We start from the raw sequence: 26,817 nt of genomic DNA, 5'->3' as shown, positions 1-26,817 counted from the left end.
GGTAAAAAAATATTTAGATTATCCTGATCCCTAGGAATGTGACATATGTTATTTCATTTAAATATTTATTTTGATTATTTTATTTATTAATTAATTAAAGTATAATAATTTTTTGATAATTTTTTTATTCATTTAATCTTCTTCTTTTTTTTTAAAAAATGATTGAACTTTTTTTTTTTTTTGACCTTTTTCATAAAAAGAATTCGTAATCAACATTGTTTTTTTGAAGGATATTCACAATCAACATAGTCTATCCATCACGACCATGACGTCAAAATAATAATTGTTATTATTGTTGTTCGGCATGGTGTTAAATTTTGACCATGATAATTTTTGTCAATTTTGAAGCACAAATGGACCGTACGATATCCATCATAGTCTTCATTATTCCAAATTTTAACCTTGACGACTCTTTTAAATTTTAAAAACTAAAATTAACCATGGAAACTCTTCAAGGTTCAAACTTATAGACAATAACGACTTTTTCAAGTCTTCATGGTATAAGTTTATCGACCATGACTATTCTATTTGAAAATTTGGGAGGCTACTTTCAACTATGATGATTCATCCCTATTTTGAAACATAAATGAATTTGTATAATTCTATCACAGTCAGCAACGTTATAGATTTTAACCATCAAAACTCTTAAATTAGAAATTGACCATAAAGAATCCTCACGATTTTAATTTATAAATCATGACAATTGTTTTAAATTGCCATGGTATAAATTTATAACCATGATGAGTTTTCATTGCGTAAGAGTCGTCGTGGTCTATAATTTTATAACATGACAAAATGGTCTATAAATTAGAACCATGACAAAATGGTCGGTGAATTAGAACCATGACGACTTTTTATACAATTTGGGTAAAAAAAATAAACTAAAAAGGAGAGAAGAAAATTTGAGGCGGGCATGAATTTTCTGTCTGATGGCAATGACATTCGGCCGGCTGATGTACTAGTGTATAATTGGGAAAATGGACGTGACACTTGCTTCGATATTACTGGGATCTCTCCTTTTACGGGTGATGGGCTTCGAAGTTTTGTTCCGGGACGTGCTATTGTTGCTGCTGCTAGGCGCAAGAATACCAAGTATCTTGATAGATGCTTATCTCATGGGGATAAATTTACAGTTTTAGCCTTCTCGACATTAGGAGAGTTGGGTGATGACTTTATAGTATTGTTAAACAGATTAAGGAACTGCTTGGCCAACTATGATGCTAACTATAAGGTGGGAAGTTCTCTATTTCATAGGATAGGTTTAGTTATTCAGAAAGGTGTTGGAGCGCATATTGTTGCTAGGCTCCCAACCCTTTCAAACAACTCTGTATAATAAAGTTAGATTTATTGTATACAAAATAAAAATAAATAAATATAAAATAATAATTTATTATATTATCGATAAACAAATAAAATAAATTATTATTTTATCGAATTTGGATTATATTTATGTTCTGAGAATAATATTTAATAAAATAAATTATTATTTCCTAATTAAATAAGATTAATCTTAATTAAATAAGGTCAGATCAGCCATTACTAAAAATATATGGATAAGGGGCTACAGAAATTATTTCCAAATGACCCTAGCTTGGGATTTGAAATTCGACATAAACTGAAAGGGGACCGGATTGGGAAAAGTTGTGCAGTTGTTACAAACTTTTATGAACCAGTTGATCACATTTCCGAAGGAGAAGATAAGAAATACTGTACTAGTACTTATAATACCCTGGAAATTGATGGCGTCTTAGTGTTCTCTTTTAAATAGTTGTGGAATAATAAGGAACCTCCAAAAGAGTTTTTCTTGGTCAGGACTTTGTGTTATAGTAGTCTCCAACTAGGACAAATTGTTGAGAGCTAGAACTGTAGAGAGGCAAACGTATTTAGATCATGCTTCCTTTTTCCATTTGATGAAGCCAACTTATGGAGGAAAAGAAATAGTATATACTACTACAACGAATGTGGTCGATTTCGGCCGAAATCTAGAAGAGATTCGATCTCGGCCCATGAAGAGACAATTATTATAATCTTGTTGAGACAAAATTTTGTCGGAAATATCGTCTGGAATCTTCCTGACTCGATTGGTATCTCTTGTCTCGGCCGGATTTATTTTTTGTCTATTTCATGGACTAATCTCACATACAAAAATCGAAAATAATATTATTATTTTTTTGTTGTTGTGTTGAATTTCTTGACCTAAATTTAACATTTGATGTTGATGATGAGAAAGGTGGAAAACCATATTTTTTAATATTAATATCTAACAGTCCTTATCAAAGGTTATGCAGAATTTAGAGGGAGACTGTTTGTTTTTCATCGGTTTCTTTCTTTTTTTAGTATCTTTTATTTCATTGGGATTTGGTTAAAAGAGGGAGACGATATGATCAAGAGAGAGACGGAACCTAATTTTATGTTTTATTGACTACTCGTGATGAGATCCTCTTTTTTTGTTCAAACAGACCGAAAATTGATGTATGTATAATTTTATTAGGCTATTAATCTGTTTATAATCATGGAAAAAAATAAAGACACCTTATATGTAAACAAGGATTGTGTGTGTCAAGTGCATAATTTTTAATAGACAGTAGCAGTTCTATATACTACTATTAGTTCATTATACTTAAGGCTGCACGAGAACTGGTGTGTCGGACCAAAACCGAAAAAAAAGAACCGGAATCGGGGGAGGAGGTACAGGGAACGGGAATGGAGTAGGGAACCGGCTCTTTACCGGTACAAATAATCGGTTCCAATGGATTCTCGGCTTGTACCGGACCAAATACCCCGGTCAATATGAGCCGTTAGATTCTTAGATTAGGATTAATCGCATCCTTTCATCCTAGGTATTAAGATATCTAATCGAGAGATTCATTCATTCTTTCTTTCTTGTTTTTCTTTTTGTCTATGAAGAGAAGCCGACCTCTGTGTTTTTATGACTCAATTTGTGTGATTGTTGCGGCTGTTGAACTCGAGATGGAGAAGAGATCGACGGGTTATGAAATTGAGAGATTGAAATTGATACGTTGTGAGGTGTTGACAGTACTGCCGGTGGAGAAGAAGATTTAAGAGGTGAAGTCGATTCAGTGAAAATGGGTAATGGAATTGATGATTGGAGTTTAGTTCAAAGATGCAATTGGTTAGAGAGTCGAATACAAGAACAAGAAAGAAGAAATTGAGAGTCTGAGATGGGTTTTGATGATTTTGTTCACTCGAATTAAGAGTTCATGTTACTGTGGATGATGGGTTTAAATTAGATCGATTAGGGTTTGATAGATTAGGCAGTATGATTTGGTAAATTGCATGAGTCTTCAGAGATAACAGATGGGTGAAGATGTATCTGTAACTCAATTGGAAAATGGAAGAGATGATTCTGATGCTTTTGGTTTGATGATGGAAGCCAGAGAAGAATTCACAAACTAGGATTTTATTTTGATTTAATAAGAAGAGAAGATAATGAAGCTGGTGTTGAGAAGAACATGTAAAAATGTGGTACCGGACTGGAACCGGACCTGTCTTACCAGTACAGGTACAGGTACTCACAATAGAGAACTGGAGAACATGAGGTACAGGTACCGGGTTCTTCAGAAACCCAGACTGTACCTGTCCATGTGCAGAAGTAATTATATTTAGTGATAATACATATAATAAAATCGATATTAATCAATTTTCCATTATATTTAGTGATAATCCATATAATAAAATTGATACTAATCAATCTCCAGAAATTTATGTATTACTCCAAAATTTTGCATCCAAGACATTGCAGAATACTGTCAAGAAGGTTAAAAGTACAAAGCATGAGTTTGGAATAGGTGTATTTGGGTATTCCTCTTTTCTTAAATAAGAGAAAAACATGTTATTTTTTTTACAAATGTGAGGACCATGAGAAGCATATTATCAAGATGGAATAGTAAGCTTGTCAATCAGTCTGGAAGAACAACTTTAGTAAAGCATGTTCTCAATGCAATGCCAATATATCAAATGAGCACATTTAAGTTGACAGACAAGACTATTGAGGAATTATAAAATTTTAAAAGGCAGTTATGGTGGAATAAAGAGTCTGGAATGGGTATCATCATTACAGCTTGGAGAAGAACTTTGTAAGGATAAAGATTCTGGAGGTTTGGGTTTTATATATCTAAAATGCTTTAATCTAACATTACTGGCTTGATCAGCTTGGAGTCTATGTAAGCATTCTAGTCAATTATGGGCAAAAGCTTTAAAAGTAAAGCGCTTTCCAAATTTTTCACTTCTTCATGCACTAAAAAAGAATAATACAACATGGGCCTGAAAAAGTATGTCCAACATTGTTGTTTTCCTCAAGAGATTTAGCTTCTGGCAAGTCGAGAATAGTAAGAGCATTTGTACCTGGATGGATAAATGGGTTCTTGGTATTGAAGGTTTGCTCACACCTGTTGAAGATACAACTCTGAACATTCAAGAAAATAATTTGGTATCTAACCTTCTGAACTCAGTCACAAAGACTTGGAAAATGAAGATAATTTATAGTCGGTTTCAAAGAGAAGTAGCTGATAGGATGATACAAATGAGAACCCCAAGCAATCAGTCAGCAACTTGATCTGAACTCTGACGAAGAATGGCTTGTTCAGCGTCAAATCCGTATACAACAAGATTATGGAGTTGAAGATCAATTGACAATAAGATTATGGGATAGAGGAAAGAATATGAAAAATACTATGAAAACTAAAAATTGCAGCAAGAATTAAGTTATTTTTGTGGAAATGCCTGACTGCGGATTCCGTGTCTACCAGTGAAAGACTTAAGAGGGTTATTGGAGGTGATGTGCCTTACTGCCATTTTTTTCAGCAGGAATTGAGACTATTGAACATTTACTAATGAATTGTTCACAAGAGCAGTCCTTACTTCTGTTCCAGGTGGTTTGAGCTCTATGACTCAAGTTAATGGGGTTCGAGACTGGGTCATCAACTGGTTCGATACTCATTCTCATGCAAATGACGACTGGTTTATATAAGTTCCCTGGGTCTTATGGGAAGTTCGGAATGAGAGGTATAAGACAGTTTTTGAGAAGACAAAACAAAACTCAATTTCTTGCATTAAAAGAGCTCAAAGTTTAGGACAGTCTATAAGGACTGATATCTCAAGCTCTAGACTTGCCAAATCTACTAACCTTCTACCTAGAGATAGTAGATAGCTACCCCCTATTGCACCTTTTTACTATTAACTTTGATGCTTCTTTTAAGTTATTAACTTAAAATTGTGGCATATGAAAAACTATGAGGAATTTTGCAAAGACTCATCAAAAGTCAATAAAAATGGATATTTAACTGCGGAGGAGGAAGGATGTATGGATGCTTTGGAGGCAGTATATGGGTTGTGAGTCAACAACTAGAATGCATTATTCTAAAAACAGATTCATCTATTAATGTCGTTGCTGCAATCAATGAAGCTGATACAAGAATATGTTGAGAGAATTTACCAATTATCAGTGACGTGAAATTTTTTCTTAATAAAACTAGGTTATGGAAAGTAAGGAATGTAATAATAGAGTGAGACTATGCAGCTGCTATTATAGCCAAACACTCTAGGAAATGTAAGGTGAAAAACTTATGCGAGGTCATAACATCTGATTTTATTTGTAGTCAGCTAGAGGAAGATACGAGAGATACTCCCCGTCCCAAACTCGCTTCATTATTCAATAAAATCTCCTTTGAATCAAAAAAGAAATAAAGAAAAGAGAATTGATACTAATCGATCAATGGTAGTGCCTTTTTTTTATGTATATAGAAGCTTAATAGGTATACAACGTGAAAATTAATTAGTAAATGTACATTATAACATATATTTCAAATAAAATAATATATATTAAAGTGGTTATCTTTATAAGTATATAAAAATTGGAACCGAGATTCCAATGAAAATTTTCTGAGACAAAGTCGTACTAGTGTATCGGTCCCAATCGAGACAAACCGAAATCCGGGATTGACTACTATAACAAAGTTAGAGGAGAAAATTATATTTTTTCTTTTTGTTAAATGTACTCTTTTTAGATGGGATATCAACACCGACATCTTTGGCGGCTTAGCTCTCTCAACCCTCATTTACATGAGATGATGTTGTACATGATTTCTAATTAGGTTTTATCTGTCTTCCCTTCTCCTTGCTTTAGTGATTTTCTCTACAAGAAGTTTTGCCCCGTCTTCTGTCAAAATAAAAATAAAAAAAAATTGCAGGATGAATATGAAAAGTAGTCTAGGTCTCTAGTCGCCTTACATATGAAAAGTTGTAAGAGCATTTGTTATGGAATGAACAAACTATCTAGTTTGTTCATTTTGCTCCCACTATGGACTCAACAAACATGAAAAATGGATGTTCAAACCAAAAAATTTATTGGTTTTTTCATAGAGTTGGAGGATGTAGCAAGCGTTTGATGATAGCCCGGGAGAGCTTGCCTCAAACACTGGCGTTTTAGACAAAAGCGCTGGTGTTATAGACAAAAGCGCTGACACTTTCCTTTCCAACGCACGGTGATAGTTGAAACTCCAGCGTTCATCCTAAAAGCGCCAATGACTCCTTCAATCTAACGGCTGATACTCTTTTTTATTTCCCTATAAATTCAGTTCATATCCGGACTCAAACTCACACCTTCTTCAAAACTATTCATATCAACTCAATCTACTAGATCCACATTTCATTTCTAACAAATATGAAATCCTCACAACAACGATCACTACAACGATCACAACAACAAAAACCAAAACAATCACAACAGCAAACACCACAACAATCATAACAAGAAACACAACAACCAAGAAATACAAGAATCCGTGGTGTCAAGTATACGATGGATGAAGACGAGTCACTTTGCAGAAATTATGTATTATATACATTAGACGTAATCAATGGTATTTATCAAGAAAAAAAAAACTTTTTATGATTAGGTTTTTCAAAAAATTTGTGAAGAAACAGGTAACCCCAATAGAAGTGATGGCGATGGGTTGTCTCATCGTTTTTGCACAATTTCAGGAGCCGTTAGTGAATATGTAGCTTCGATCACTGAAATGTGGAATAACAAAAAAAATGGTGAAGGCGAACCGGATGTGGAACGAAGATGTCGGGAAGAGTGGCAAAGATCCCACAAAGGTTCCAACTTCCAACATGAAAAGTATTTCATCATTTTGAGGGTGCTTAACAATTTTAATCCATACTTGTTGGAAGGTCATCAAGGGCCTGCAAGATCACCATATGGTCCAGTCTCGCAGAATTTTAAGAATGGGGGCCCGCTTCCTCACCTGATGGAACTCCAAGCAGTCAGGAACAACACAACACTAATCTAGACGTTAACACCAACATCAAGAGAAGAAGAGGAGGGGGTCAGAAAGCTGCCAAAGCAGCGAGAGACGCAGCCCAACGAGTAGCAGAAGGAGGTTCAAGCGAGTTCAACTATGCTGATCACAAGGAATCTGAGATGCAGATAGAGGCAGATAGAGTCCGGGACCGTGCCATTGCTTTAAATAATCAACAGAAAAGTTGTCTTTCGCGAGAACAGTACTACATGGATTGTAAGCTAAACAAGTTACTCTCCTTGGAAGTTGGCAAAATGAATGAACGACAATATGATGCATGGACTAAGCAAATGGATGCTGGCCAATATGTGAATGTGGAAGAAGACGAAGATGATGCCTCGAAAGAAAACGAAGATGAATACAGTCTTGCTAACTGATTTTAATTCTTGTCCAGTTAAGTTTAATTTAATTCAGTGTAGTCGTTTAATTTAATTGTACTCGTTTATTTAAAGTTTATTTAAAATTACTTTTAATATAATTGCCTCAATTTTAACAAACAACTTTTAAATTAAAAAACATATTAATTAAAATAAACAACAACACGAAATTGAAAATAACATCCATCTCCCTCTCCCTCTGCCTCGCCCCCGCGCATTGTTTGTTGCTCCTTTTAAATCCCAAAGGTGCTTGGTTAAATCTTATCTTAGTTGTCCATAGATTCCCCGGTTCTGGAGTCTGTCAGTGGCAAGTCTATATTCTCTTACCGGGCGCCCATGCTCTACCACAAGATTCGGCCTCAAATCTTCATCTGAAAACTAGTCCAGGTTGGGTCACGTCTTGTTTCTTCAATGACCATGTTATGCAGAATGATACAAGTCAGCATAATTTTGTTCATTTCTTGAATATCAAAAAAGCATGTCGGCCCAGCTGTGATGGAAAACTTCCTTTTAGGAATGCCAAAAGCGCGTTCAACATCCTTTCTGCATTTCATTTGTTGGGTGTTAAAGTACTTCATATCCTTCGAAGACGTCGGTCCAAAACCTACATGTTTATAAGCTTGAACCATAGTTGACCATTCTGGATAGATTCCGTCTGCTTGGATAATAACCCTGAGTGTAGTGATGATTGTTGATGGTGAAATTACAGTGCGACGCGACCCCATTCTTAAGATCTTTAAACAATGGTGACTTATACAAAACATTGAGATCGTTATTTGAACCCCGAGAGTCCAAAAAAGGCATGCCAAAAGCATCAATCATAGCTAGCTGAAGCTTCTAAAATTACAGTTGGTTTTGGATAATGACCCTTATATTGGCCTTCCCATTCAACCGGATATGCATGCCATGTCCAGTGCATGCAGTCTAGACTACCAAGCATTCCTGGAAAACCCCTCGCGTTTTTTTCTACAATTATTCTTTGAACATCTTCCTGAGTAGGCTTTCTTAGAAAGGTTGGACCAAATTGCTCGACTATCGTTTCGCAAAAAAATTTGAGATACCTAAAGGCAGTTGTTTTCCCAATACGGATGTATGGAATCCTCTGGTACCCCGAAACATAATATACAGAGGGCCGCAACGACCTTTTGCTCGGGACTAAAGCCTCGTACATGTCGTGGATCATACTGATAATTAAATAAAGGTTGTACCTGGCAAAGCTCGACAATAATCCTTTGTGTCAAGTTGCGGCCCATGCGGAATCGTCGCTGAAAATCCTCATCGGAATAGACAAAATCATGATTAAAATAATCATGCGTCACCTTTTCGTGGTAAAAATGTCGATCTCGTCACGTCCATCTTCTAGTCGCAACTTCATATGGCTCTAAAGACTTTGGTATAATCCCGGATTGTAATTGCAACATAAAATTTCGCCTTCTTCTATCTTGTTCTGCATCTTCATCCATTTGACGCAAAAACTCCATACAATTTCTTCATCTTCTTCATACAACATTTTATCCATCTCCATATCTTCCTCAGAAGAATCAAAATCAGAATTCATGGTTGAAAATTGAAAGCAATTGGAAGAAAAGATTGACCGGATGAAAGATTGTTGTGAATTTGTAAAATCAGTCATTCTGGCGACCGTTGAAAAGTAGACGTTGGCGACCTTGGTTCAAACGCCAGCGTTTCTTTTACAGACGCCAGCGTCTGTGCAACGAACTCCAGCGATTTACCTACGAGCGCTAGCGTTTCTATTACGGTCGCGCGCTTAGTTTTCTAACGCCCAGTGCTTTACTATAGTGGAAAACACAATTTGGCCATCCACCCCGCTCAACAAAAGAATGGATTTGTTGATTGGCATAGTAATTGCCCTAATGCTTAAATTTTTTTTTTGCTTTTATGTACGAAAATAGATGTTCTTCTTTCTTGGATGTGTGTGGTCAGAGTAATTACAACGGTACATCTCATGGGGAATGGGGAAAATGGGTACGGATCTTGACCGTCTTAAGTTTCTATTATACCCTATATAGTAGTACTGAGCTAGTTGTACATCGACTTATAGTTATCGTGTCAAGGCGTTATTTGACTAGTGGTTTGCAAAAATAGTGTTTTTCATTGAATGCTGAAACGTACATGCGAGAGGGTATAGACTACACACCACGACTAATAAACGTATGGTTAAGCCCGTAGTTAGTAATTCTCCCAATCATTCCCGAATGATTCGCGAATGTATCCGAACTGATCGAATCTGAATGATATTTTCCGAATTATTTGAACTCCGAACATAATTCTCGGATTATATGAACCTCACGAATGATTCGCGAACGTATCCGAACTGACCGAATCCGAATGGTGTTTCCCAACTAGAACTTTGTTTGATTTTTGTATATACTTTATATTTAAATACAATTATTCCGTTAAAATTTTCAATTGGTAGTTGTTTAACCAGTGTTTATGTGTTCATTTTTGTTTAAGAGTCTATAAACTAGTTTTTTAGTACATTTGTGCGATTAAATTGTTTACTTCTTGTCAAATAATCACGCTAAAATGTTTTGTTCCATCTTACAAATCATATATAAATAAAATTAGTCTCGTAATAAGGTCATAATACTTATCAATTTATCATACATGTAAGCCGAATTTTAAGTGCCGAACTCACATTTATAAAACGAATATGCACGTACGTATGCCGTTCCGAACTACTGTCCGAACAACGAACCGTTGACAGGATTTTTCATCGAATCCAACCTATTCGAATCTGTATAATTCCCACCGTCTCGAACCACTACCCGTACCCCGAATTGCTAACTAGGATCAAGCCCAAAGCTCATGTCCTATGGCCAAGGGGTACCATTCCTTAAAAGGTTGGTTCACCATGTTCGGGGTCCAAGAGCTCTAAATAATGTTTCCAAGGCACCAGGAAGAGCCACGAGTCATCAGACTCGCTTTTATTTGCTTTTTCTGGAATTTTAATGTTTATTGTGTGAATCCAAGCCTAATATTACAATGTTGGCTTTCTTAAGTGTAGAATGGGTAAGGAATTTTTTTGCATCCTCTCCCCTGAAAACCTAGCTCCACGCGAACTCTATAATATGGGTACGTAGACTTATTATATATTCATCAACCCATTGAGTTTTCCCTCCTTTAAAAAAAAAACGAACCAGTGAGTTTAGCTCCAAAATTCAAAATTCGGTTTTAATTTGCGACACGAGGAGTTAGATAAAATTCTACCAGTGAGTTTAGCTCAAAAAAAAAAAAATGGTTAGCAGCCCTGTCGAGGTCCAGTGTTTTACATGGAGTCAGATCCACTTGACTTATTTGGACATTACACCCAGATCAAGTTGGGGGTGCATGAAAACTATCCAGGCACACAAGATCTTTGTTTATTTATTTATTTATCATATTTTCTTTTGTTTCCTTTTGTTGATTTTTCGAAAAATAAAAAACCGTCAATTGTAATTTAGCTGTCAGTCTAAACAAAACTGTGTTTTCGAAAGGCTCAATGCCGCCAAGTTATAAAGTTAAAAAAGTCGGACTCGGGGGTATCCCATTTTGCTAATGTCCGTGAGGGGAAGAAAATATCTATTACATGCTTCCCTTTTGCTATGTAATGGAACTCATGGCAAAAAGAAATGATATATACTACAACAACAAAGTTAGAGATTATGAGCAAAATTATAATTTCGGATAAATGTGCTAATTTCAGACTATCAACAACACTAACATTTTCATTGGTCTATCTCACTTAAACTGAATTGTAACTGTGATGATTTATACATTTTTTATTTAGGTTTTATCTCTCTTCTCTCATATGTTTTGGGTGCGTTTGGCACAGAGGGAGTTGAGGGTGGAGTTCAGTCAATGATAGGAGTCAAGGATAGAGTTCAAATCCTAGGGTGTTTGGCATGGATATAATTGGAATTCAAGGTAGTTGAAACTCCATCATTCAATGGAAATTGAAATCACACCTTCCCATGGAAGTTGGAACTCCATCCTTCCAACTCCGCCCATTAACCATTTTGACATTTCAACTTCTTTTATCTTTAAATAATTATTAATTTCCCACAATTATAAATTTACTTTGGTAATTGAATATAATTTTATTTATTTATTTTTCTTTTTTAAAAAATTATAATATTTTTGAGTATTTTTTTATTAGTAATTTTTGAATATTCTATTAATATTTTGTTTTTTTCTCATATTAAAAAAAAGAACAATGGTTTTATTTAAAATATCAAAACATATTATAGTTAATATTATATTTCTTTAAATAATTTCTTAGTTCAAATATAAAATTCTTAGAATAAAACTAATGAACAAGGTTTTAAAGTCAAGTCCAGATGCATGTCGTGTTATTCAAAAGGAATAAAATTAAACAATTGACTCGTATCTTTTAAAATCGAATAAGCCCGCCTTCATCAACCTACAAAGAAGAAAAAATATTAGAACGGTTGCGGTTACAATATGGTAAAATCCTTATTTTTGCCTTGAAGTAAACTAATTGTCCTTCATCAACCTACAAAGAACGAAAAATATTATGCTAAAAATACCAAAATTTTCTTTTTATTTGAGTTTTTTGTTTTTCTGTTTCTCGGAAAAAATAGAAAAATAAAAATAAATACATACACACAATTGAGATCTATCCAAATAATTAATCACCAGAACTTTTCACTTCAATCATAAGCCTAGTTTTAATTTTAGTGAAAAAAGAAACGTTATTTTAAAGCTTATAATTGACCTAGGCAAGACAAGAAGACTCACAAGTTTGCATTCTTTGCATCCTTGGTTCCTTGCGAATGAGACAACAATCTAGCTTGAAATTGCATTCATTTTAAAAGCTACATTGATACTGAAACCTCAATCTTTTCATAAACCTCTCTGACTTTTTGGGTGTTTTCCTTTTTTCCTCTGCATCTACTAAACATATTATTTTATTTTCTTTATCCTCGACGAGAGAATATCGATGTTCCTTCGAGGAGGAAAAGGAAAGAAAAGCCATACTTCTTGCTTCACATGTACGCGGAACTATTAACGATTCATGACAATGTGAGAAAGTATTTGATTTGGGATAATACAATGTAGTGTAGATGACATACTTCGCCGAAACCGTGCAATGTAGATGACCAGGGATAATACATGAATGAAATCAACATGAGCATATGGATAATGAACACAAGACGATAGTGTCAGGGACCGAGAAGAATTTCTGGGAAGATGTAACTAGATTTATTGCTCATCCCATGAAGATTCAACTGAATGGTTTGAATACAACAATACAACACAAATCAATATCAAAGACCACCGACCTTCGGGGATCAACTAAAAAATTACTGTTTTAGGGCAAAATGAAATAATTTACCTAGCATTTTTATCACAAAGTATTAATTATTTTTTTTTGGTCAATCAACGATTTAAATTTCATTTTGCCCTAAAATACAACACAAATCAATAACAAAGACCACCGACCTTCGGGGATCAACTAAAAAATTAATGTTTTAGGGCAAAATGAAATAATTTACCTAGCATTTTTATCACAAAGTATTAATTTTTTTTTTGTTTTTTTTTTGGTCAATCAACGATTTAAATTTATTCAAATCAAAATGTGATTACATGATCACTTACAGGAATAGCAAAAACATCAAAATACAAGATAATAAGAACCCTAATACAAATGAAGATATCAATTACAGGTAAAACGCGAAGAGAACGAGTCAAATACCGTAAAGATACCCAGTTTTTGTAGATGTAGTAAGGAAGGATGATGCTATAATCCGGAATCGATTCCGACCATTTCATTAGTTCTTCTTCTTCTTCTTCTTCTTCTTCTTCTTCAATAAGAGATACTCCTATAAGAAAGGAGTTATTTGCCCAAAATCTTGTAAATCCCAACGAATCCTGATGCCCTAAATTCCTTGGATTGAATATGAATTCTAAGCAATACCGTGTTTGATTGTCGATGTTCTTGAATCTAGAATAGCAAGTCACAAAGTATTACTTTAATCAGTTGCAACTGTAACATAATTTTTTATTATTTAGATGAAAAAGATCTAAGACTTTCATAGGTACAGGTTCTCATGGGTCAAATAGGTCTTATAATAGTTTGTATTATTTATTTAAATCATCATTATGACCAAAATTTATTCCGTCCCATGTTGTGCCGTTACGACACAGGTTATTGCTAGTATATAATATTTTACTAGTAAAAATCAAAATTAAAAATTATCTAAAAGTAATAGAATATAATTTTTTAAAGAAGTTCAGTGATTTAGAAACAAATCTACTAGCAAATGATATATTAAGTACCAAATTTTTTTGAAGGAATAAACATTTGAAAGATTGAATGACGTAATTACGTGAAATAGATAAATTTAAAAAGATAAAATCCATTTCCTAAGCAGTTTAAATTCTAGGTGGTTCGAACTCTTTAAAATTGAAACTCCATCCGTGCCAAATGCATCATTGATTTCCTCTTTAAAATTGAAACTCCATCATTTTCTAAGTAGTAAAGTTTTGCCATTTCTTTTGTCAGCGAGTATTTTGCTTCCACAGGTGATTGTGTAATGAAAATGTCCGACTTCATAAATCTATGTCCTCTGTTCTGTTGCCCTACATATGAAAAAATTGTGTGCTTTGTGTACTGGATGGGGAGTAATTACAACGGTACCATCTTACGGGAAAAGGGGCAAATGGGTACTGACCGTCTTATCTTTCAATACCAAGTTCCTATCCTATACTACTCAGTTAGAACCTTCGTACATTACTAGACTACTACTAGTTATCGTGGCAAGGCCTTATTTAATTAGTGATCTGCACAAATAGTGTTTTTCATCGATTAAATCCCAGCTAATTGAATGCGAAACGTACATGCGAGAAGACAAAGACTACACCAGGGCCAGGCCTGATAAATGTGTGGTTAAGCCGCCTAAAGCTCATGTCCTAGGGCCCCATGTCAAAAGGTTGGTACACCATGTTCGGGGTCCAATAGCTCTAAATAATGTTTCCAAGGCTCCTGGAAGAGCCATGAGACTTACCTTTTTCTTTTCTTTTCTTTTTTTTTTGCTGTAACTTTAACGTTTATTGTGCGGATCATCGGTTTCAATGGTGACAATGGTGATGGTAGTAGTAACGATATCATATAAAAAGACCAAAATCAATAATTTCTGGGTGAAAAAGATATGTAAGATTTGATACTGTTTAAATGGACGAGAATGTAAAATTAGCCAAGATATGAACAGTTTCATCCTACCCATTTTCAAATACTTTTTCTTATTTTTAATTTACACCAGGATGCATCCCGTTTCATCCTCACACTTTTTTAAGTTTAAGCCAGGATGAATCCACTTTCATTCTTGCTATTTTTTTATGTCAATTTCACCCCATATTAAATTTTAGTCGTCATTTAAACCATATTTTAAAAATATTTGGATAAATGACCTATATTCGGTGTTTTACACGGAGTCAGATCCACTTGCCGTCCGACATTTTCTTACAGCCAGGCCAAGTTGACGGGGTGCATGAAAATCTTCCAGGCACATAAGATTCGAAAAAAGAAAAGAAAAAAGCGACCTATCGTTAACTCAACAAAGTTGCGTTTTTGAAAGGATCAATGCCGCCAAGTTAAAAAGTTAAAAAAGTCAGAAGGGGTCGCGCATCATTTTTGTTAAGGTCGGTGAGGGTAGTGCGAAGATATTTTATTTGGGACCGCGAGAATAAATGTCGATCACAATCAGGAATCAGCACCATAGTTGTGTCGGTCAACCGGCATGTGGAATTGATCCTTTAATGATCCTGTGAGCTTTGCTTTTTATCCGAAAGTTTATCTTTATGGTGCCAAATCTAGTCCTTTGTGTATGTGCTCTGCCACACACACATACTTTCGTCATTTTCAGTCCTTATCATGTTCTTCCTCGGTGGAAAAACCCATGTTTGAGGTCCCAAAACATTTATTTGAAGGGCACACATTTATTTCGTAGCTCAGATTACATCGGAACCCTAGAGCTGGATAGTGAGTCGATCATGAAGGTTCCTCTTCGTGTTCAATTTTTTTTTAACGACAAGATGGCTTGTTTCATAGAGACAGTGGGTGCACAAGATCGGCTTATTTTTCCATTTTAGTATCTGTTAGAACTTGGAACATCTCCCATGCAACGAGTCAAGGTGTTAAAAAAATATGACGTTTAGGATTTAAGATTCTTTTTCATCAAATTCTTCTCTAATACAATGTTCACCCCAATCATAACAAAACATACTCAACTCGGTCATAATAAAACATAACATGGCTAAGTGGTGGGCCTTTAAGTCTACACCACTGTTTTGTTTATAAATTCAAATAAAATTTGTCAAATATTTCTTTTTTTACGTCGTAGAGTAGTGGTTCCTAGACTACGTCCAAACTCTTTTGGTTGGTGTGGCTCAGCTTTGACTTATTGTCCCTTAAGATTTTTGATTTGGTGTGGCTCGGCTTCACCTCGCCCCCGTCCCGATGCACTTTTGATTTGGTGTAGCTTAGCTTCACCACGCCAGTCGCCAAAGATTTTTGATTTGGTGTGGCTCCGGTTCGCCTCGCCAAAAAAAATTAATTCAACAATTAATATATCCCTGAGTTAACATACTGTAGGATCATAAGACCCAATAAGAGTACCCTGCGAGTGAAGGTAAGAAATAATTAGCATACTATGAATTTGAGTAACAGCTTTTTAACATGGGTTTACCTTTGTAAGAAGTAACATTCCCACCTTAATTTCCCACCGTCGAGCCCGTCAAGTTTGAGATTATGGTGCAAGTAATGTATTATAGTGTGCAAAGAAAATTTTAACACATATCCTCGCAATTCGCATTAATACTATTTGGATACCCAATTTTAACCTGGCCATGCCCAACAAAACGGACTTAATAACAAATATACAATGAGATTTAGTTATATACACACAATGGCAATCCAATTTTTGTTAGTATGAGTACTGGCCTTATACTGGTAAGAGTATAAAGATAGAAGAGAATAGAGTATAGAAAGATATCGAACAGAAATAAGTAAGTCACAAATGCTAAGAAAATAGTGTAGAAAATTAATAGATATATCGAGAAATAGAGATTACCACCAAAGTTGTGTGACTTCAAACCTCTGGACAATTGGCCGCAGTTCAACCATATTTGTAATTCATAATCCAAACTCATATATCGAAGCCCGTACACAGTCTTGCTTTCAATCAGCTTAAGTTTTGTACTTCTATTTAAAACTTATTATAATTGTGTGATGAAATGGTGACTTACCATTTTGGACAGTAAAGGCTTGAATGGAAGAAAACAAAATCCATATCCTTGACAACAATTCAAGGTATAGAGCTTTACGGATCACCGGTGAAAGTCCACTACTTCGCATATAATCGATGAAGTTTGGGATTTTGATGCAGTAGGATCATCTTTCTCTCAACTTAATCTACGTCCTATTTGCTGTCATCAGTTTGTAACTGCATAATGCAAAAGAAGCTTAGCTTATGTAATAAATCAGTTGAAATTTCTAACTCAAAGTCTCAAACAACAACAATTCCAGACGGGTATAGCTTACTGTTGTGCGCTGGGTCTAATAGTGATCGAAGTTTCCTTATTCGTGGGTGTTCATCAAGTCATCTTTCAACAATCAAGTCTATCTCCTTGGCTATTTTATCTTCCTGATTTTCTTTTCTCTATCCGAATCAAGCCACCATGGTGTGAAGTTTAGATGTGAAAATGAGTCTAGATAGGAGATAGTCGTACCTTAGATGGTGCTGTTGAAATTAACTAAACACTTTCAAGAACCCTAACTGCTGAACTCTATTCAGAATACCCATTATCCAGACTCTGCAACGCCATATCCTCCAACTGTTTTCTCGGTTAACAGCACCACTTCTCCACCCATTACTCGGACAATATTCATCCCAGAACTCAGAGTGGTGAAGAAAATCTCATTCAGGCCATTTCTCGAACACCTGATATGCACTGACTCTGTTGATGAAGACACAACTTCGATAGTGTTCTCTAAGCCTCTCTATATCATCTTCCCTGCAGAGAACTAACATTCAACACAAACCCAATGTTCAGAATTCATCCAACATTCATAAACCTTCACATTCTGCCCCCATTATCGACCAAAGACACCATCATCCTCTCTTGAATTAGCATCACAGTTCCATCTCGCTGTAATTTTGAAATGTTTTCTAATTCCTTTGAACAACAAACACGACAACCATTCATTTCAACAGCACAAAACCCCCTTCATTCATCTGACTTACTCTCGAAATTTCACCCAAAATCCATCCTACTCGAACTGAATCATCACCATTATCTGTAACTTGATTTCTTAATCTCTTAATCAAAATTTCTGATTCACTCTTAATCTCTCTCTTTAATCTCTCAATCTCTGCCTATTTCTCGGTCTGAATCAGTAGCAGCAGCCGCTGCTTTGTTGATTTTCTTCTCGTTTCAGGTGAATTGGAGAATGAGAGAAAATCTCATAGAGTTTTGTTTGGGTTAGTTTCTCACGGGAGTATTGTCCAACTTGACGGTGTTACTTAACGTCCAGTTAAGTATTTGATGTAAAAAGAGTGTAACAAATTAATTAGGTGTAAACTGTGACAAAAGTATTGTCTACCCACCTTTGTACAAACGGTGTTACTAACGGCCAGTTAAATAAAGGGTGTAAACAGAGTGTAATTCATGTTTTAATGTTACGACCAATAGAGTCCCGCCACTTGTCCTCTCTAGAATTGCTCTAGTTCAAAGCTTTTATCTAATTTAATTTGAGAAAGGTGTCATACTTACCGTGCGACGTGGGAGCTCATATGACTTAGTGTTTTAAAGGAGGGGAGACGTTCACCTCAGTCATAACAAAACATACTCAACTCGGTTATAATAAAATAATAAAACATAACATGACTAAGTGGTGGGTCTTTAAGTCTACACCATTGTTTTGTTTATAAATTCAAATAAATTTGTTAAATATTTTTTTTATGTCCTACACCAGTAGTTCATAGACTATATCCAAATTCTTTAAATTGTAGTGGACTTCAGCAACTACAGGGTTCGAATCCCTACCTTCACAGTGAGAGGGAGCATGCCAACCACCAGACCACTTGGTGATTGGCAAATTTGTTAAATATAACTTGAATATCGAAAATAAATTTTAAAGTGATAGGTCTTATTTTCACTTTTTTTTTTGTAAAAAGTAAAATGATCTTTATCACCTAGTGACGACCCACAAAAAGAAGATATAATTGCAAGTACAACAACCGTTCAAGATATACCGAGAAGAAAAAAAATGAAAAAGAGCGACTCTAACATTTATTATTGGTGGGCTCCACTCCAAAATTAACAAGGATTTACCGTATGTGTATGTCTGTTTTTTTCTTTATTTGTCCTCACGGTCTAATATTTTAATTGTTTAGACCTCCACATATGATGATTTTGATCCGTAATATTGGAGATCCTATTAAGTTTTTCGCAAATCTAAAATTTGTGGGCCAAATAGGGATAATAAAGTGATTTTTAAAGAAAAATTGATTGAACCTCATCAAAGGAAGGCATTGGCTTCATCACTACCAATGACCTAATAACCAAGTCGAGACCTACAAATTAGAATCTGAATACTGCACCTCTCTCATCTCTGATAGTAGATTTAATGTGTTGAGAAATCTGTTAAAGCATTGCTCAGTCGAACTCACAAGTGTTGCTATCTCAAGCTTGTTGTCAAATTTAGTTGTCAAAATTACATCTTGATTTATAGTCTACAATTAATTGAGTCTCGGACTTGGATAGAATTGTAGTTGAGAAATAATGGATTACATCAGTCATCATTGCGTTCTACCATTTGAAGGCGAAGATCAACCGAAGATTTTGGAGAACTTCATCAATAAAAGGTAAGTGAAGACTGAACCACCTATATCTCAAGTTATATTCACTTTTCTATCATTTGAGACGATATCACATAACTAATTAGACTATTATGCACAAACAAGAATTTCAAGTCAAGTTTATTTCAGTAATCAGTTCTCGAAATATAATGACTGTGCTTAATGAACATTTGGTCATACTTGATGAATTTCAGTTAAGGACAATTTATTATTCAAAATCAAAATCATGATTCAAGTTTTATCATTTGAAAATATCCTGGAACTGTGATATGTGTCATTGATGTTATTCAGGAATGTTTCCAATAGATTTAAAGACAAATATAGAACTACTATAGATTCAGATACAAGACAGTGTTATCAGTCTTACAAACTGGAAAAAAATGTTATAAGTATGAACCCGTATTGCATGTACTCGTACAAGTAGCTGGGTTGCTATCTATCGACTTACAAATTTGTGGTACACATATTCTCATGTATATCATATTAAAATATGTTTAACTTGTGAACCAGATCGGTATGCATACTCGTAACGGAACCGAGACTAGTTTCCAAACTGGTACGCAATCTAAAACAATTATGTGTTCCTGAACTTGGATGTGTTTCCAAACCGGTACGCAAACCGGTTTAGTTATGTGAACTCCGGAATCGTGGACAGTCTTAAGGTTTCCAAACCGGTACACAAACTTAAATAGTTATGTTAACTCCAGAACTCGGTTTGGTTAAATGTTTACAAACCAGTACACGTATTGTGACTGAACCGAGTCACGAACGACAATGATATTTGTACGTTGTGCATCTACTAAACATGTCGATTATATATTCAAGTGCATTTAAATTAGTTCTACGAGATAATTAACATTTGATTAATTCTCTAAAAATACTAGACTTATTTGATCACATGTTTGTGACTCAGAGTTAATATCTTATGTGTTCATGAAAATGAATATTAAGCTTTCAAGTTTAAAACAGATAGTTTCGGCTAACCATCCTGAACATAGTCTTTGTACACGGTTCGGTTACGGTTTTACCTAACCAGAGTGTATATCTTGTTTATATGAATTAGATTCAAAGATTCATGTAGCGGGGGGTTCCAAAGCTATATTAGCTAAAACCTAAAGCAACATATGCTTTGAAGTTTGAATGTCTATAAAATGGGTGAAAAAGCGGGGGTCTAACAACACCACCCAATATTTCGCTTAGCAATCTGTATGGACTAACTCCGAAATACTTTTCTAGAGAATCAACTAGACAGTCAGACTCAATCTAGATAAAAGTATCTCAAGGAGTTAATATCTCTCTCTTGTTTTTGATATTACTCAAGCTAATAGAAATCATCGAGTCCTAATCGAACACAAGGAATACTTGGACAGTACCAAAGACCAATGTCCAAGGATCAATCGATATCAATCAACAACCAAAGGTCGGATTTCCAATTGATGATCTTTAATGCACAACCTGTATTATTTCAATTATATAAAAAATATAATGCGGAAAAGAAATAATACAGACACCAGAAGTTTTGTTAACGAGGAAACCACAAATGCAGAAAAACCCCGGGACCTAGTCCAGATTGAATACACACTGTATTAAGCCGCTACAAACACTAGCCTGCTCCAAGCTAACTTCAGACTGGACTATAGTTGAACCCCAATCAGTCTCCCACTAATTCAAGGTACAGTTGTACTCCTACGCCTCTGATCCCAGCAGGATACTGCGCACTTGATTTCCTAGATGATCTCACCCACAACCAAGAGTTGCTGCAACCCAAAATCGCAGACTTGATAATAAACAAATCTGTTTCACACAGAAAAGTCTAGCAAAGGATAAATCTGTCTCCCACGGAAGAACCCTAGGTTTTTGTTCCGTCTTATGATACAAAATCAAGGTGAACAGGAACCAATTTATAATCCGGTCTTATATTTCCGAAGAACATCCTAGATTAATCAACCACCTCTCAACAATCTTACTTGTATAAACAAGAGGACGTCGAGGAATCACAAACAGTGAGACGAAGATGTTTGCGACTTCTTTATCTTGCTGTTGATGGTGGTTTTTAGCTTAGGGTTAAAATCATAAATATGTACATCCGATATGACGTCACTATGACCATTAGTACATTTATTGAATCAATCAGCACGCTTACGTAAGAATTACCGGGTACCTTTTTTCTACACGGGTCATGTTCCACGGCAGAACCCTTAACATTGACTAACATCACCTAAACCCTAATTATCATTCTACCGCGCCAAGGCATGCCAACCATGCCAGCCGCACCACTGTGCCAATAACAACTGACTAGTGACATAGTTTCATAGAGACAGTGGGTGCACAAGACCGACTATTTTTTTTCCATTTAGTATCTGTTAGAACTTGGAGCATCTCCCATGCAACGAGTCAAGGTGTTAAAAAATATGACTTCTAGGATTTGAGATTCTTTTCAGCAAATTCTTCTCTAATACAATGTTCACCTCAATCATAACAAAACCCGGCTAAATAGGGGCCTATGCCACTTAATTGGGGCCTATGGATTTTTTCATCCACCCCATAAAGAATGATAAGGGGTGTCTAAGTTTGATGAAACTACCATTTTACTCTCTATCAAATATTAATACTACTAATTTGTCCCCATCAAATCCTAATCATAAAATTAAAAACTAAAATCAAAATCATAAAACTAAAATCATAAAAATCAAAATCAAAATCATAAAACTAAAATCATAAAATTAAAAACTAAAATCAAATTCTTTTCCATCTCCATTTCAACTGATTCTTCTTCTTTTCTTCTCAACCCAATCCGATAAACTAGGTTTTAGTAACATAAAATTGCTCAAAATTGAAAATTTTGGAATCAAAATTTTCCTGGTTTATCAGAATCGATTAACGTTAATGTATATGTGATCCGATTGCAAATAAAAACAGTTTATGTTCATGCCCACAAAGACCTATTGTCCTTGATATGTTTTCTGGTTCGAGAAATTTGAACCAGAATCGGATTACATTAGCACTTATAAAAACCGATTGTTGATGTATAATGTTAGAATCGGATTTTATATGTGTGTCGAGTAAACCGATTGTTGTTCTCAATTTTTTTATATCTTTTTTTTTTGTTAGAATCGGATTACATGAGCATTCTTATAAACCGATTAATGTTGTGCAATGTCAGGAATCGGTTTTTACATATGTATCGTGTAAACCGATTCTGGTTAACCCATTTTTTTTTCCAGTTAGTACTCGATCATAAAATGAGTATGAAATCATACTCGATTTCATTTCGATTACAAATGAAAATAATCAGATCGTTTAAGAAGTTTTACTCATTCTTAACTTGGGTATAAAAATGAATTTTAATTTCATTTGATGTTTAACAACACATAATCTATAGATAATTTTTTTTTTTACCCACAGTCGGTTTATATTCATGTCCATATAAACCGATTTTGGATAATCGGTTGATTTTCATATCCATATAAACCGATTCTGGGTAGAAGCAAGTTTCAAAAAATCTCTGTATATTTTTGAGGTTACAATCGGTTTATACCAATGACAACATAAACCGAATCTGAGTTGGTGTTCTTCAAAAAAAAAAAATTAAATTTTTTCATATTCAGATGATTCTTTAACACAAGTTAATTTCACATCCAACACGAAATTTTATCACTAATCATCTAAATTAACACTAATTAATCAGGGGTAAATTTGCCATTAAAAAAATAATTGGTTAAGGAATTTTCCATTTTACTTCACAATGTCTCTTTTTTGTCACGTAGTGATAGGCCCAAATTAATTCTTATAGGCCCCAATTTAGCCAGGTAACAAAACATACTCAACTTGGTCATAATAAAACATAACATGGCTAAGTGGCGGGCCTTTAAGTCTACACCATTGTTTTGTTTATAAATTCAAATAAAATTTGTTAAATTCTTTTTTTTATGTCCAAGACTAGTGGTTCCTAGACTACATCCAAACTCTTTAAATTGTAGTGGATCAGAAACTACAGGGTTCGAACCCCAACCTCCATAATGGGAGGAAGCATGCCAACCACCGGACCATTTGGTGATTGGAAAATTTGTTAAATATAGTTTGAGCATCGAAAATAAATTTTAAAGTGATAGGTCTTATTTTCACTCTTTTTTTTTAAAGAAAATGATCTTTGTCACCTAGTGACGACCCACAAAAAGAAGATATAATTACAAGTACAACCCTTCAAGATATACCAAGAAGAAAAACAATGAAAAAAAGCGACTCTAACATTTATTATTGGTGGGCTCCACTCCAAAATTAACAAGGATTTACTGTATGTGTATGTCTGTTTTTTTCTTTATTTGTCCTCACAGTCTAATATTTTAATTGTTTAGACCTCCACATATGATGATTCTGATCCGTAATATTGGAGATCTTATTAAGTTTTTCGCAAATTTAAAATTTGTGGGGAAAATAGGGATAATGAAGTGATTTAAAGAAAAATTGATTGAACCTCATCAAAGGAAGGCATTGGCTTCATCACTACCAATGACCTAACCAAGTCGAGACCTACAAATTATAATCTGAAAACTGCACCTCTATCATCTCTGATAGTAGATTTAATGTGTTGAGAAATCTGTTAGAGCATTGCTCAGTCGAACTCACAAGTGTTGCTATCTCAAGCTTGTTGTCAAATTTAGTTGTCAAAATTACATCTTGATTTCTAGTCTATAATTAATTGAGTCTCGGACTAGGATAAAATTGTAGTTTAGAAATAATGGATTACAACAGTCATCATTGCGTTCTACCGTTTGAAGGGGAAGATCAACCGAAGCTTTTGGAGAACTTCATCAATAAAAGGTAAGTGAAGACTGAACCACCTATATCTCAAGTTATATTCACTTTTCTATCATTTGAGACGATATCGCATAACTAATTAGAATATTATGCACAAACAATAATTTCGAGTCAAGTTCATCTTGGTAATTACGAAATCTAATGATTGTGCTTAATGAACATTTAGTCATACTTGATGAATTTCAGTTAAGGACAATTTATTGTTCAAAATCAAAATCATGATTCAAGTTTTATCATTTGAAAATAGCTCGGAACAGTGATACGTGTCATTGATGTTATTCAGTAATGTTTCCAACAAATTTAGAGAGAAATGTAGAACTACCATAAGTTCAGATACAAGACAGTGTTATCAGTATTAAAAATTGGAAAAAATGTTATAAGTATGAACCCGTATTGCATGTACTCGTACAAGTAGCTGGGTTGCTATCTATCTACTTACAAATTTGTGGTACACATATTCTTATGTATATCATATTAAAATATGTTTAACTTGTGAACTGAATCGGTATGCATACTCGTAACAGAATCGGGATTAGTTTCCAAACCGGTACGCAATCTAAAACAGTTTTGTGTTCCTGAACTTGGACGTGTTTCCAAGCCGGTACGCAAACCGATTTAGTTATGTGAACTCCGGAATCGGTGACAGTCTTAAGGTTTCCAAACCAGTACACAAACTTAAATAGTTATGTTAACTCCAGAACTCGGTTTGGTTAAATGTTTACAAACCAGTACACGTATTGTGACTGAACCGACTCACTAAAGACAGTGATATTTGTCCGTTGTGCATCTACTAACCATGTCGATTATATATTCAAGTACATTTAAATTAGTTCTACAAGATAATTAACATTTGATTAATTCTCTGAAAACACTAGACTTATTTGATCACATGTTTGTGACTCAGAGTTAATATCTTATGTGTTCATGAAAATGAATATTAAGCTTTCAAGTTTAAACCAGATAGTTTCGGCTAACCATGTTGAACATAGTCTTTGTACACGGTTCGGTTACGGTTTTACCTAACCAGAGTGTATATCTTGTTTATGTGAATTAGATTCAAAGATTCATGTAACGGGGGATAGTGGGTGCTTGGTTCCAAATCTATCTTAGCTTAAACCTAAAGCAACATATGCTTTGAATGTCTATAAAAGGGGAACTTCAAGCAACTGGATCTTTGAATCCCGACACTACTTTTTGGTGTGTCCTAGTTGTATCTAGAGTCGTCCTCTTCCTAAACCTTTTAGGGTTTAGCGACTACAAAGTGTTCATAGGGATTCGTGAATCCAGGTCCAATTATGTTTCCTTGATAACTTGTGTATCCTGATCTTGATCGATTTTTGAGATACTCACTTGATCTAGATTGATAGAAATCATCAAAGTTCTCTTCGTCTCAAACTTTGTTGATTCCATAGGTTTTATACTTGTGAGGTGAATAATAATTTAGGATGCACTTCGGGTTGCATAAGTCCGGATTTTGAGGTTAGCTAGACCCTATCTATTGCTATAAATTTTCACACCTTTGATCATACTATTTGATTGTAAAAGGAAATCATATATAAGATTAATCTGTGAGAGGATGATTGGTTCAAAGTATTCAATTGAGTTGAAGCAACTCTTAGTTGGTGTGACGCCAGCTAAGGGAATCAATTGCGGAGTCCTTCTAGGATTCAAGAGGCGTAAGGAGTGCGACTATACCTTAATCGGTGGGATACCTTTAAGGGATCAATTACAGTCCAGTCCGAAGTTAATTGGTAGTAGGCTAGTGTCTGTAGCGGCTTAATACAATGTGGTGTTCAATCTGGACTAGGTCCCGGGGTTTTTCTGCATTTGCGGTTTCCTCGTTAACAAAACTTCTGGTGTATGTGTTGTTTCTTTCTCCGCATTATATTGTTTATCTTTATAATTGAAATATCATAGGTTGTGCGTTAATCAATCATTGTAGATACATCCGACCTAGTTTGTTGGATACGAGTTGATTGATTCTTGGACGTTGATCTTTGGTACCGTCCAAGTAATCACTTTGTGATTAGGTTCACGAATTCGATTATATAAACGTTCTAATCGCAAGAAAAAAGTGGTATTGTTGGTGTATTTTGGTACACCCAGAGAGAGATATATAACTCAAGATATATAATATTCCTTGATTGAGTTTAACTCTCGGGGTTCCATTGAGTTTGTCCAAACGGATTGGGGTTCCATTGAGTTTGTCCAAACGGATTGGCTAAGAAAAAAGTGGCGGTGTATTTTGGTACCCCACATTTTCAAAATCTATTTGACATAAGTTTCCATCATCAAAAATGATCTCTTACTCTCTCTTTTTTTCTCTCCTAATGACATTGGTGGATTTTTCTATAAAACTTTTGTACACCTACATCACCTAGTAAATATATAGAAAGTAAAAATTAAAAAAAAAGT

General features: G+C 34.8%; 1 long non-coding RNA gene across 2 annotated transcripts; it reads right to left on the bottom strand.

The window, feature by feature from the left end:
• Positions 1 to 15,878: 15,878 nt before the first annotated feature.
• On the bottom strand, positions 15,879 to 18,405 carry LOC113315503. Of its 2 annotated transcripts, XR_003342940.1 has the most exons (4): positions 17,265 to 18,405; positions 16,795 to 17,166; positions 16,435 to 16,564; positions 15,879 to 16,341 (listed from the first exon to the last, which is right to left on the bottom strand). It is a non-coding gene; the product is annotated as an uncharacterized LOC113315503 (long non-coding RNA). The 2 variants fall into 2 exon arrangements; XR_003342939.1 differs by having other exon boundaries at positions 16,435 to 17,166.
• Positions 18,406 to 26,817: the final 8,412 nt, after the last annotated feature.

Source organism: Papaver somniferum, chromosome 1 (assembly GCF_003573695.1).
Source record: "Papaver somniferum cultivar HN1 chromosome 1, ASM357369v1, whole genome shotgun sequence".
Taxonomy (NCBI): Eukaryota; Viridiplantae; Streptophyta; class Magnoliopsida; order Ranunculales; family Papaveraceae; genus Papaver; species Papaver somniferum.
The sequence above is the reverse complement of the archived record's forward strand: the minus strand, read 5'-3'. Positions and strand labels throughout refer to the sequence as shown.